At 45.9% G+C, this 13,930-nt stretch overlaps 1 long non-coding RNA gene across 1 annotated transcript; it reads left to right on the forward strand.

Annotated features, from left to right (window-relative positions):
• The first annotated feature begins 2,103 nt into the window (after positions 1-2,103).
• On the forward strand, positions 2,104-13,237 carry LOC125760377 (uncharacterized). The gene is made up of 4 exons (XR_007417945.1): positions 2,104-2,209; positions 6,906-7,043; positions 10,768-10,882; positions 13,172-13,237. It is a non-coding gene; the product is annotated as an uncharacterized LOC125760377 (long non-coding RNA).
• The last annotated feature ends 693 nt before the right edge of the window (positions 13,238-13,930 follow it).

The raw sequence follows: 13,930 nt of genomic DNA on the forward strand, positions 1-13,930 counted from the left end.
ATCCGTTCCGCGACACTCAAAATTGCGTCGGCTGGTGAAAATGGACTGGTGCCTTATGCAGCAAAACGGCGGCTGTAACCGAACCTAGGCATAAAACAGCTGTTGTTGTCTGCGAGAACCTGTTCTTCACCCTTTAAAGGGACCCTGAAACGGTTTTGACGATTTTGTACGAACACAATAGGCCGGTAGAGCAAGTCCTAAGGATCATGTCCAGACCAATGTAAGCTCTGTGCGTAAACTGTGTATTTATTACAAGGCTTTAAAGGTGCGAATCGCCACAGATCACAGCGGCTCAGCCAAACGCGTTTTGAAACCGCCCACTTCCAGTGCGCGTCGTATTGAAAGCGCGACGTCACGCAGGCCGCTGATCTGATTGGATATGTCCAGCACACGTCACTGAACATCCTGTGGGCAGCAAGCGTCATCTGCCTGTGTTACAACGTACTCCGCGTTGACGTCAGCTGAGCGACAGTGTTTATGTCGAGGTCTCTCTTCCTGGACACAATGAATTGTCCTAGCCGTATTGTGTACCACATATCTAGCAACTGGTGGCTTGTAAAGCTGCGACATCGTGCAATGTTTGTGAGGCATCTGGCGAGCGGAATCCCTTCATCTCGACGCTGCAATGAGCGTCGCGCTCTCGCTGTCCTTTCAACGCCACGATCCACGAGTCTGCGGCTGTAACTTCACCCCTGAAGACACAACCACATTGCCCGAGTTTACGCTTATCGGGGATCATTCTCGAATTCTTTTTGTTTGTCCGCATGCAGGTTGTCCCCGTACAGAAGAATAAAATAAGATCGGCTGGTAGTGTGGCGGCACCTGTCGGAGCAGATATGAACCAGTCCGTGAGCTTCGTCTTTGTTGCCAGACGGCGTTCTGCGGGGCACACTGAGCCTCCGAGATTGCGCTCAACCTGTCGGCGCGCAATATCGGCGGTCATGACTGGGCGAAGCTCAAACCGCCGAGTGCGCGCATAAGAGCGCTGCGATCGCCGGCGATGCCAGCGTGTCTGTGAGTTGAGGGTGCAAGGTAGTGGTGAGGAGGAGGGTATAGATATAATTGTCCGTAGCGGTCTTGGTACACGGTGCGTCGCTTAATTTCGGGTGCGAATGATTTGGGGATGATCTTGCCTAAACGCTGACAAAACTTCAAAAAACCGTTTCAGGGTCCCTTTAATCCTGGGTGAAAAGTAATGTACAAGTATGAGACTTATTTGATGTCTCGGATTAAGACCTCTGTGAGGTCCCGCTATTTACCTCAGGGTAATATCAGACAGAGCAATTCACAAGCCTAAATAAATACCTCATGAACTAGAAGAATATACTATTTGTGTCGACAGCTTTTTTCTAAGGTCACGAATGCAACTGCCGATGACTATCAAACATCAATTATTACAAACCGAGTTACCTTTCTCAGCGAGACTTTTACCATATATCATTCAGTAGCTTTCAGTAGCTGAAGCAACCTTCTTTGTGTGTGCTTATGCCCAGAAATACGTTAAAAACACATATCGCATTAGGAACGCTGAAGACCTGCATGGGTGCATCTTTCATTTTTTTCCCACCTCAACACATTTTTTCTCTAAGCGTAGCAGGTCCTGGTAACATGACCTCTCGCCTCGCCACGTTAGTTTCCTTCCCTTGTTTAACGTACCTTTCGATAGACTTCCAAATTGCGACATGCGTTAAAACTCACCGCTCCTGTTTTCGCGTTGGGTGGTGAAGTTTGGGCACTGGTGTGCTATGCTTCCTTCTGAAGTATTTATGGACGCCTGACGGCTATAAACTATGTCGCCATATTTAACACTGACATATGCACTCCACTTAACGTAGAACATTGTGTGTTCTCGAAAGCCGCCGGGGAGACACCAGTATTCTTTCGTAGAAACAGCCGTTCCAGAATAAAAAAACGTCATGTGTTGTCACCTATATAGCACTTTTTAAGATCATTGCATGCACTCAACGTGACCTAAAAAAGTGTATGTTCTAAGAAAGCCGCTGGAGTGAGCAAATGGTTGATTGTGCGAGACAGGCTGCGATCTGGGTCGAGCCCTTGACAAGATATTGAATATTGCCTTCTCTGAAATTCTTATGCTGCAGGTTTCACTTTGCGTGGAAGCATGTGCACGGGACAGAGCATTGCAGTTGTGAAGGATGACGGCGTGTTGTGACATTGTGAACCATCTTGTCAAAGTGATGTTGAATGCGTGAGTCTTTTTTGTAATGCACCGGTCTCAGAGGTATATGTGATAAGTTGGAGCGCGGCAGGGATGGGAAAAACATAGTCGGACAGATGAGATTACGAAGTTTGCGGAGGGTAACATGGTCGCAGCAAGCCATAGGACCTCGTGAATTGGAGAAACATGAGGTCGCCTTTTCCCTTTAGTGGGCTTTGTCTGGCTGCTGAAGTTATGGATTGATGATGATCCTGAAGCATGCCCACATGCACTGATGGTGTTCGATCAAGCAAAGCATCGCTGTCGCTGCAGGAAGCACTCATAATAACGTCATGGTAACTACCGTAGATCAGTGCGTGTTACGCATTTAGCTAGTTAGTGAACCAACAGAACTGTCCTTCCATTTTCTTCAATGTGGGGTATTTGCTTGTGCGTTATTAGATGTGAAGCATCTTATAGCGGAGTTCATTCCGGTGGTGGTGGTGGTGGTGTTGTGCGGCGTGACCACCCTTACTGCGCATGCTCATAACTTCTCCACTTCCCCTCTCCACTCCCTCTCTCCCCTTTCCCTGTCCACATCACCTCTCCCCTTCCCTTTCCCCCTTCCCTCTCCCCCTCTCATTTCCCTTTCCCAACCCTCTCTCCATTTCCCCTCTCCACTGCACCTCTCCCCTCCCATTTCTCCTCCTCTCCCTCTCCCCTTCCCTCCACATCACCTCTCTCCTCCTTCTCTCCACATCACCTCTCCCCTTACCCTTCCCCTCTGCATTCCCCCTCTCCACATCCCCTTTCCCCCTCACCACTCCAACTCTGAAACGCGGGCTCTACATGCCGAAACACTGCTTCGCATCGCCTCATGGTCCCCTTTAGCGGGATATGGTGTGATTTTTTTTAGAAGCCATGAAAGTAAACATTTCAAATTGCGACAGGTGGGTTACGGATGGAATTCTTGTCACTAAAGTAAAGGACGTGGACCGATGAAACATATTGCCCGAACTTCCTATAAATATCGTCAACACTTTAGGATAGTGATTGACTATGGGAATACAAAGGACGGGGTAAAGACGGCAGACAGGACACAGAGCTGCTACCTGCTCGAGCCCATGAAGAGAGTAGCAAATGGTGGAATGGTCCCTAATGGTTGCACCAGACGAGCTCTGCATCACCCCGAGAATCAGAACCCATTCCTGAACATGGCAAAGACTTTGAGCCAGCGTAAGACCCGCTAAGCGAAATTATTCTTCAGGCAGAACGTTACATGGAAATGTTCATTGACATAACGAAGTTCAATGATTGACAATAGTTCTTGCGTGTCACAGCATAGCTCTTCAGATTTCTGTATTGAAGTCGACTAATGGCAGCAGCCAACGCGGCAACAATATCAGCACAAGACATTAACAACTCCAAAAGGGTGAGGAGTTGCCGTGACGAACGAGGCAAAATTCCTGAAAACCTACCAGTGGTGCTATGTAGGATGGCCCGAGTTTGGCGAAACTCGGAATATTTCCCACCTCTGGCAGCACCTCCTTTTCAACGAGCTAACAGTACGAAAATGTGAAATGCATTCCTCAGCGCGCGATGCGTTCTATTGCTTACGACGGGGCACGGCGTCACGTCAAGGGCGGTCGACAAATTTGGGTAGTGTCTTCAAACCAGAGGCACCTTCTTTCATTTGTTTGTCGTTCTTCTGAGTGAAGATGTGCACCCATGCGAGAAAAGTATCAGAAACATTTAGTAACGATATTTTTTAAAGTTATGGGCAGCTGAAATTCATTTTTGAAGCGTTTAATGTCCACACTAAGTATCCTTTAGAATAATCAGCACCTGTGAGATTAGTTCGGGCTGAGCGCCTTACGACGCCGTGGCCAAAGCTAATCGCCGAGGCCACGTGCATAATCATCATGGTCAGCCTGTACATTGCAGTGCGTTGCTCGGCTGGCGAGCGCGCTCTCCGTCCCTTTCTCCATCGTCTGCTCTCTCCCAGAGCACGTGCGCCTGCTTTTTAAGTGTGCACATTATATGACCAGGCTAATTAGGCTTGGTCTTGTTAAGACCGAGCTACTTAGGCCACATCTTACTAACACCATGCTAAAGAAGCCGTGTGAAGCCAATACCGAGCTAATGAAGACCATGCTACTTAAGACGACGCTAATTGGGAGCGCGCCAATCAAAACCAAGCTAATTAAGACATTTTCACTAAGATCTTGCTAATTAGAATTGTGCTAATTATCTCCGCACTAAGTAAGGTATTCCTAAATGAACCTCAAGTAATTGAGGTCGCGTTGATAAAGTGTATTAATTACTGTTAATTACTGTCATTAATTAGGACCTAGCTCATCAACATTGAGACCAAACTGACGCAGTCTTCACTCTGAAGCAGACCTAGCAGACTGAGTAGACGAGCCACGTAAAAAGCTGGAAGAAGCTAGGCCATAACAAGTTCCTCTGGTGCACAAGTATATAGTGCAAGCTGACCAAATTATTTTTCGTGCAAATAAACTGCTGCTTCGCATCCAACGCATGAAACGCTTGATAGTGACACATGCACTATGGTAGTCCCGAGTTGAACTCGGGCCTTCTCAGAATCAACGAGTGTGTATCCGAGTTCACGCATCAATCAGTTTAATTGACAGACGCCCGCGGCGAATCTCGATTACGCCCACCACGTTTGCTCTTGCCGAGGAGCAGTGCTCACGCCGACACGCTAGCTAGTGGCACGATTAATCTAAGAACCTTATCGCACAGACTATGAACACACGCATGAAGAACTAAAGTTTATATCATCACGTTGCTACGACGTCTCGCATTCAATTTCACCGCGCTTATGACGTACCACTCAGAACCACGAAGCCAGTACCCCTTGTGGCATCATTTGCAGAGAGAAATCTTACGTATTACTTGTTGTGGAGAGATTGTTTTCACCGATTCGTTACTGCAGAAAGATCTTCAAATGTGTAATGTAAGTAACCTGCCAATTTATTCATGTGTAATATTCCATCGAAGCGAAACGAGCTGCACGAGAGTGCGGCTGTACGCCCTTCTTGCCTTCGATAGTGGAAATTTCTGTGCTGCAGGTGGAAGGAAAGAACATGGCCGAAAGAGGACAAACGCCCACGAAGACGCCTCTGGGAGGCGCAATGTTCAACGGCAAAAAGATAGCGCGACAATCACGCTGACGGCACTGCACTGTTGAAATGTTGACTTAGTGGTGGCGCTGACGCGTTCCCACGCGGTGGTTCCTTTGAAAAGCGCCGCAAATGCCGTACATGCGTTTGTGACGCCATGATCGTTCTTGTAGCCGTTTTTATCAACGATGCTATCGCGCACTCCGCACTGTCTTCCTGTCATGACCACCGTAGCGCGAGCTCTGAGCAAACCCGTGTTCCCGAGAACTCGGGCCATCCCGCATAGCACCCCAGGTTTTTGCACGGCAAGGCTGCACATAAACACTCGGTCGTACTGCGCTCATAACGAGGAAGACTGCGGCCATAACCAGGTTATTTCTGGTGTTGTGTTGAAGAAGCCCGTATCATGGTGTTAAGGCTTGCTGCCTGCGGCTAGCTCGATGATCCGCGATGGCCTTCGTGTCTTCTTCACTACTTGACGGAGGCGTCCGGAACATGAACGGACCTGCACCTCCACCAGATGTCACGGCGTTGTGACGGTAAAGACCGCAACCAGCCGAATAATAAAGAGAGAATTACTTATTGGGTGAACCTGTACTTGGCCACAGGAGGGCTCTAAGCGCAAGCAACACTCGAAAAACAAGGGTAACAGCGAGCACGCTCTGCGGTAATCCGATCTTTGGTGTAACGTGCCAGCTTTTATAAATGCAGGATCGAGGATTTTAGCATTATCATTCGTGGCCGCGTTAGTTCCAATAAGCCCGACTCCTCGCGTCGTGCGTGCTGTCTAGCTAGAGAAGCCACAAAAAATTGTGAAGCACCCATACATTCTGGAGTAGCCTGCTTCGAGCGGTTGTGACACGTTTAAATTGTTAGCACCGATTGGGGCAGGTAGTGGCTCAGTCTTTGGGAAGCGTCCCAATTGTTCCAGCTTGCTCTCCTAGGATTACGCGCAGAAGGCGAGATGGTTTATTCGGGAGCTTACGCGAGCACCAGCGGCAACGCCGGAAGGTTCCACCACTGATGCATAAAAGACGACGTGCTCCGATTATTCGATTATTAACATCCGATTATTCGACGATCGACGACTGTCCTCGCCACTACCAGGGTACACCATGTATTGCTTGTACTTTGAGTTTTCCTTTCGCGGAAAACTTCCTTTCGCAGAAGTTCTTCCAATAAAGAATTTCGTATCTTTCGTTCTTACTGCAGCCTTCGTCATCGTCGCAACCACATGACCCTATTCCGCTACTTTTTAATGGTATACCATGTAAGTGTGCAACAGATTTAGGTGCACAAGTTTCTTGTGTAGCCTGGAATACCTTTAAGAGTTGTGGGCAAAGAAGCACAAGGACAAAATAGCTTAAAGAAAACCCAAAGCCTGAAAGTATGAAAAACTAACAAGGCCACCTCGCTATCGTAGTCTGGAATATGCAAACGACGCACATCCTTTCTGACTGCACAGAGAAGTGTGAGACGTGAGCTCTTAAAGCGCTAAGTGATCCAATTTGCGGAATATAGTGCTGTTATAGCTATGCGCTCTAATGCTAATATGCAAGCTGCGTAGACCTCTCACGGCCCATGCATATTTTTCTTTACAGATTTGGCGTGGACTTTGATGGTGACGGTTTCGCTCGTAAGTGCCCCAACTCAGGCGGATTTCTTATGGGGAAAGGAAAGCTCAATATTCCACTTTCTTTCTCATATTGTACGAAAGCGCAAGCAACCGCAGTTCTCAGGTGAGAACACGTTGATCTTGGGACTCGAAGTCCCGACATGACTGCTTCTATGCGAGACTTCGTAACCATAACTAGAGCCTACATATTCTTAGTGTATTGTCGTAGACAAACTGGGACGGTTAGACTGATAGCAGGGTGTTGCCACAGAAGGTAAGCTTACGTGCAAAGAATAATATTCTTATAGTGCTTCTTCTTCTTAAATCACTAAGCACAAGAAGAAGTGGAAATGGTATTCCAAGGAGCGTATTGTTTATTCCCATTTAAATGTACTTTACGGGTATTAGAAACTAATTCAGAGATAAAAACTCGACATCAATAAAAGGCTATTAGCTAGCTCATTTTCTTGTGCTCAGGCACTGCAGGTACCACTCGCCGAAGTAGTGGCGTACTTGGAATGCCTCTGGTCAAAACGCGCCTCCGCCAACAAAGCAACCATTTGAATACAGCTGTGCTTAAGTCGACGGTGAAGCTACACGCACATATGCGCTGGTCACTTATACTCATCGACGTTATTATCTGGCTTAAAAAACTTACTGTATTATAAAAATGGTGTTATTTTGTATCGATCAAAAGAATTCCTGTATTTACCTCAATCATATCATTAAATCACATACACGAGTGCGTGTAAAGTGCGCTAATATTTATTTGATTTTTACAATACCTTTCCTACGAATCCGGAGCCATAATATTTACTGCTAACCTTGCATCGCTATTTGAATGTCTATTTTCTATTGGGTCATTATCTGTTCAGTAGATAAACGGCACAATACGCGCAAATGAGAAAATGCAGATATTACACTTTTGCGCCACCTTGAAAAGTTTTTTGACATCAGACACAATACATCTCAGCAGCTATACTTCACAAATAAACACGAGTACGGACACGCTACATGAGCTTCTAAACATAAGAAATGTATTTTCGAGCTCCATGTCTATATGCCAATACGATGAATAAGGAAACAAACGAAGCTAATATGAATACATCACAACAAGCTAACCAAATGCGAACAAGCATGCCTATTTTTCGACATAAAAATTATTTCACTCTAAATGAATTATTGGCCGCGCGAAAGTAGGATAGGCCTAATGATTTCATTAAAAGCAAGGCCCTTATATTCAAATACATGCTACTTCCTTTGTACTCCTCCTGCTCTTACATGTTCCCTTCAGCCAGGTATTTCCATAATATAGCGTGCTTGAGATAAAAGCGGTAATGTTCAGGTAATGCCAGTTTCACAATACTACTGGAGTGGTAAAATATTGTCAAACATTTACGTTGTTGCATTTCTCGTCACCAAGCTGGAAATCATCACGAAAGCGCAGTAGAGAGCTACATATTGAGTTTAACCAGCTGGGGTACTTGACGCTATTATGTACTTTGTTTTATCCTCGGAAATTTTGCTACTCTAACGGGCGTGTTCAATGTTGAAAAATATAACCAAACAAACTAACGCGTTCCATTACGTAATATTTGTACAGAGCATTTTTGTTAGGTGCAGCAGTGTGAAGCCACCAGAACATCATGCCGAGGACAGCAGTAGCGCTCCTAGTTGTAGTCCCTAATGAATGTGTTTTATTGACACGACTATAAACGCGGATGAAAACCACATTGCTACTTATACACACAACCTACACATTACAGAGCGCTAGATCGATTCCTCTCCTTCGTTCATATCGTAGCAATCATCTCTGCTCTGGCTTGTTTATGCTTTAGTGAACATACGCGTGGACAGGAATTATGTAGAACGCAGTTTCTCGACGGGTGGTACTTTGAAGGAGCCGTATACGGTAGGACGGGTCAACACATGTATAATAAAGTTTCTACGCAGAAATGAAACACACGTATATTAAAAACCTCCTAACACAGAAATCAAACAGAAGGGCTTCCTCATAGCTTAGACGTTAAGTACATGTCTGCACTCATCGTGGAACGTCCTAACGATACGCCATGGGATGAAATTCGGGTACGCAAGAGCTCGCTTCCCTGCCGTCTACTGTAGCACAGATCAGCGGTTGGGCGACTTGGTGAAAGGGCAAGACGCAACGGAAGGACTTTGCGAGAAACTAGGTGATCGGCTCCAAGTCGAACGCTAAATGTGGCCGCACAATCATGTAGCCCAGGAACGGAAACGACCAACTGCAGGACGCCGGCAGGACGTCGACGCACCATAGTTATCTGACATCTGCCGGAGCACGACCTATCAGTAGGCCACCGAATGGTTTGCGCTCTCGAAACTGCCTCTTCTACCCGCGTATTCCATCCGCCTCTGTATCTGCTGCTCTTTGATCACGCCAGTGTTCTACCTATTTTTGTCCTTCTCTGATTTCGCATCCTCGTGCTTTGTTGTCAGTCACACGCCGCATTCCTAGCTGCGGTCATCGTGATTGTCGTCTTTCACCCTTAAGCAACACTTTTTGTGTGAGCTGTCCACTCGCGAACGGCGTACATGGTGATATTATCAAGCAAAAACAGCGTGCAACATTGGCTGCCATGGCGACAACTGGCGCCAGTTAATACTGCCCGTATAGCACATGTATAAAAAGGTTGCCGAAGTTACGGGGCCATCACTGCACAACTAGAACTGCATCGCACGCTTAATGTAAAAGTTGTGAGTTCAGTTCTCACCGGCGGCATCTTGCTTTTCTTTCCCACTGTCATGTCCCTTAACATTACAGGACTGTTTCTTAACAACACATGGCGTCTACAAGTTTTAAGCCGCCGTCGTTTAGCTTGCGTCACGCTTCTACAACGTTACAGTTGGGAAACGATACATTATTGCAGGCCTGAAATTGTACTAATTATTAATGAGCTCGAGGAAGCTGGTTCCATTCAATGCCATGGCGAATGCACTTAGCTGGGAGCGAAATGCAAGAGCATCCGAGTCCTGAGATGTTAAATCTGAGCGTATATAATGACAGTGCACGTTCAGGAAGCAAAGGTAGTCATAATTATCCAAGGCCCTCCACTACGATATCTCTCATATCCTGAATCGCTTTCGGAACTGATCCTTGTGAACCCAGCATTTCGGATCACCTTAACTAACACCGTTACCGAACACTCTTTCAGCCCCTCCCACCCTCCACATTCCGCAGTGTCTCAAAAAATACCATGATTTTGGCAAGTAAAACAAGCAGAAAAAAAATTGCCAGCTATTAATTAGTGGACATGCGTCCACACATGTTCGGAAGGAGATGAAGCCTTCATCGTGCGTTCTGATGTAACCTGCGAAATTGCAACGACTCTCCTAAGTGTAGAAGAATATTGTTTTTTTTTTTTTCATTTCTTTTGTCATTTCTTTTCATGATTTGCTGAGGTTACTCCTACTCTAAAATGTTTCGGTTCTCGCTGTCCTCCTTTATTGGAAGAAGTACTCTCTTCCACGGCACTGGGGGCCTGTGAAGTACATTTAAAATAATAAATGAATAGCTTCTATCATGTATTTCCTATCCGTTTCACCTTTTGGATAATTGGTTGTACTGTTTGTACTGGGTGTGTACTGTAAGGCTGTTGTACGTCACTGCACGTAACTGCGAAATCTATATACGAACTGCTCATGATAATATGCCTTCCGATTCTGGTTATGACCCAAAGCAAAATACGACACAGATCCGTGTAGATTAAGCTATTCATTGTTCTTTCAGCGTAGAATTTCTAGCACCAATATTCTTCGTAGTTGTTCAATGCCCTGGCTATAAAAATTATATATATACGTTTTTCTTTCAGGCCCTTGACATGTTTAAGGCGAGAAATGAAAAACAAGACATCAAAAAGCCTTCCGATGCCTCGAAAAATAGGACGAATGGATTATTGTGAAGCCATTGGCGCCGTAAACTGCGATGTAAGCGTCTATCTCACTCTGTCTAATCGCCACAGGTCCTTTTTCATGCGGCACCTGCATTTTTTAAATTGCGAGGATTTAGCAAATGCATGGCTTGATATTTTACGATTGTGAAAAATATTTTGCATAAGCAGCCCGAATCGACAATCGATGTTTTTCTTGTAACTGCGAATGAATTTAGCACGGCCTTCCATCCATGTGACAGTAAAGACGATTTCCTAGTTTGTGCCTAACAGTAGCCAATGTTTCTTATGAAGGTACGCACTATACATTACGGCTTCGCGTTATGCTTATAAATTATTAAAATTTTATTTAGTTACTTATTTGTTTCTTATTACGTCAGAGGCCACTAGTCCAGAGGTATCAAGTGGACCGCGAAGCATGGGGCCCGATTACAATCGCGGCTAAGCCCCAAAAACTAATTTGTTTTATTCAGTTATTTTTCTATTAATATGATCGTCTTACGTGACAGAGGAACTGGCGGACGGACGGGCAGTTTTCACGTCAAGTGGGACGCGCAGATTTGCTTGCGCATTTAAAACTACAACACATCGACATCACCACACTGGAAACGCATTTCTGTCAATCCTCGCACCGTCGCTTACATTAGCTGCTCCAAGAGGAACCTATGAAAACGCTTGTGAAGCTCGAAAGCAGTGACTTTGGTCTTCGCAAATAGCCTGTGCAGAGGTTGGTCCCCCCCTGTGTGGCCAGCGAAAAATAGGCAAATTGTCACCAAGCCCCAGATTCACGAAAAGTTGAGCTCGACGCCACAAATAGCAGAATTTCAGTAACTTAAACAACGCCGGCAGTTACCGTCAATACTTCCACACTTCGATGAAGACGCATACGACGCAATTCACATCAACGCAATATCGTAGATCTCGGTGCCGTGTTAAACTACGTTTACGTTAAAGGCAAAGCGCGCGCACGCTGCCAAAGCGCCAGAGCGAGCTGTATAAGCTTATTTCCTCATTATTTTCGACCTATGGAGACGTAATTCACCAATATTCAAATTGATATGGTTCCAATATACGTATAACGTCGGAGAAAAAATCACGCCGCTTTCTTATATTGTAACTGGCATCGTGGTTGCAGTTTGCAGCAAACCGGCCATAATGTTAGCGTTCAAGCTTTTATAGATAGCCTTAGAGACATAGCCCTGATTATCAGCAGTCAGGCGCACATTTTAACGCGATAGCGTTTGAGAGCTCGTTTCGCAGAAATGCCGCCGTTGGTGTCGGCGTCGCTACGTCGCTTGTGAGCGAAAAATCGTCCGTGAGCGAAAAATCGAGAAATTTGGAAATAAATAAACAATAAAAATCTTCGGTCTCATTGAGGATCGAACCCGGACCGCTTGGATGGCAAGCAGGTGCCCTACCACAAAGCCACGATGTTGCTTGCAACTGCTTCGGGAAAAAACGCTACATAAATGGCATGTAGCGGAAGGGGCCTCCTCAACGCATTTTGTTCGAGAGCTGTCACGACGAAAATGAGACCATTCGGCAATTTGTAGGCCCATTGGCGAGGCCATCAAACTACGTTTCTTGCGCGACGCCATGCTTCGAAAAAAGCCGGGATAGCGCAGCCATCGCCGCTAAAAACACACACGAACTTTCAAACAGCTCCAAAAATAGACAACTATGTCCACCTAGCGGAAAACGTATCAAGCCAACGCCTCTATTCTAGAGGAAGCGTTGATCAAGCAAACAGCAAACATTAGATTATGTGCTGCCATCTGTGAGGCATTGTGAGAAATACGTCTCGGCTCTAGCACAAGAAAGTGCTTTAGCTCGAAAACCTGTGTCATTACTATAGATACATAGCGCGCGTGTGTGTGTGTGTGTGTGTGTGTGTGTGTGTGTGTGTGTGTGTGTGTGTGTGTGTGTGTGTGTGGTGTGTGTGTGTGTGTGTGTGTGTGTGTGTGTGTGTGTGTGTGTGTGTGTGTGTAACAACACACATTAATAAGTATGCACTTAGTGGTTGAAGTGCGCACTAGGGGCCGGATTTTGCTATCGCGTTCAACTCTTAAAGGCGAAGCTTAAGGGTCCCCCAAGCTTTTGTGCTTATGTGCGGGATCACCAAGCTTAGCGCCACCAGTGGCTGAATGAGGATTTATGTCTCATATTAGGTTTAATTTGCCAAGTAAATGTTTAACGTGATCCTGATAACGAGTTGTGCACTTCGTACATGTCTTACTTGTGTAGGTTAAATCACAGTGTGGTTTTTACGTAGATTTCAAGTGTATTTGCGCCTTATCGTCCTATCTCTTTTTTTTTTTGTCTGCAGGACGACGGCATGGAACCTATTGAGAACCTCGGAATCGAAGTAAGCAGGTGTATCAGCTACAGGCACTAACAGTAGTTTATAGCGTTATTGAAATCCGGCACAGCGGGAAAGCGGTATACAAAGTAACGTCCCAGGGGCAAGCACATAGTGTATTTACCGAAGCTCAGGCCTCCTATTGCCCCGTCCTTGTAGTGATCAATGGCGGTGTATTGTACTAGAGCGCGATTGGCCGTCGGGGTTCCTACAGGGTGTCCGCCATTGCAAGATAACGCGTGCTCGTGGTAGAAACTGGTAGCGGCGCTCACGGCGGCTCGCGTGGTGTCATGTATCAGGCCACGAGAGTGAAGTGTGACCAGGCGGCCGTGTTACAAGGGGCGGATGAAGCCAGCTCGGCCAGTCAAAGCGATTGTTCAAGTAGGGTATCGCATAGTTAAAGTTCACGAGGTTCATATTATTTATCCACATCGCTTCACATTGCTATAATTACTTGACATTGAAGCAATTGTCGCTGCACGCTAGCATTTAGCCGATGTTCTATATTATTTAAACGCACAACGCAAAAAACAACGGACACTGTACGAAGACGGTCCGCCTTCTCAAAATGTGCGCTGGTTTTGCCTAGTCATGAAAAGCAACCAGCCCAATCCGTGTTATAATGTTTAGACACAGCGATCAAAGTACCCATGAAATAACAGAGGCTTTATACATTAAGAAGCACAAACGTGCCTGTTTTAGACAGGAGTTACTAGCCGATGCGAT

The sequence above is a fragment of the Rhipicephalus sanguineus genome, chromosome 11, assembly GCF_013339695.2.
Source record: "Rhipicephalus sanguineus isolate Rsan-2018 chromosome 11, BIME_Rsan_1.4, whole genome shotgun sequence".
In the NCBI taxonomy this organism is placed as follows: Eukaryota; Metazoa; Arthropoda; class Arachnida; order Ixodida; family Ixodidae; genus Rhipicephalus; species Rhipicephalus sanguineus.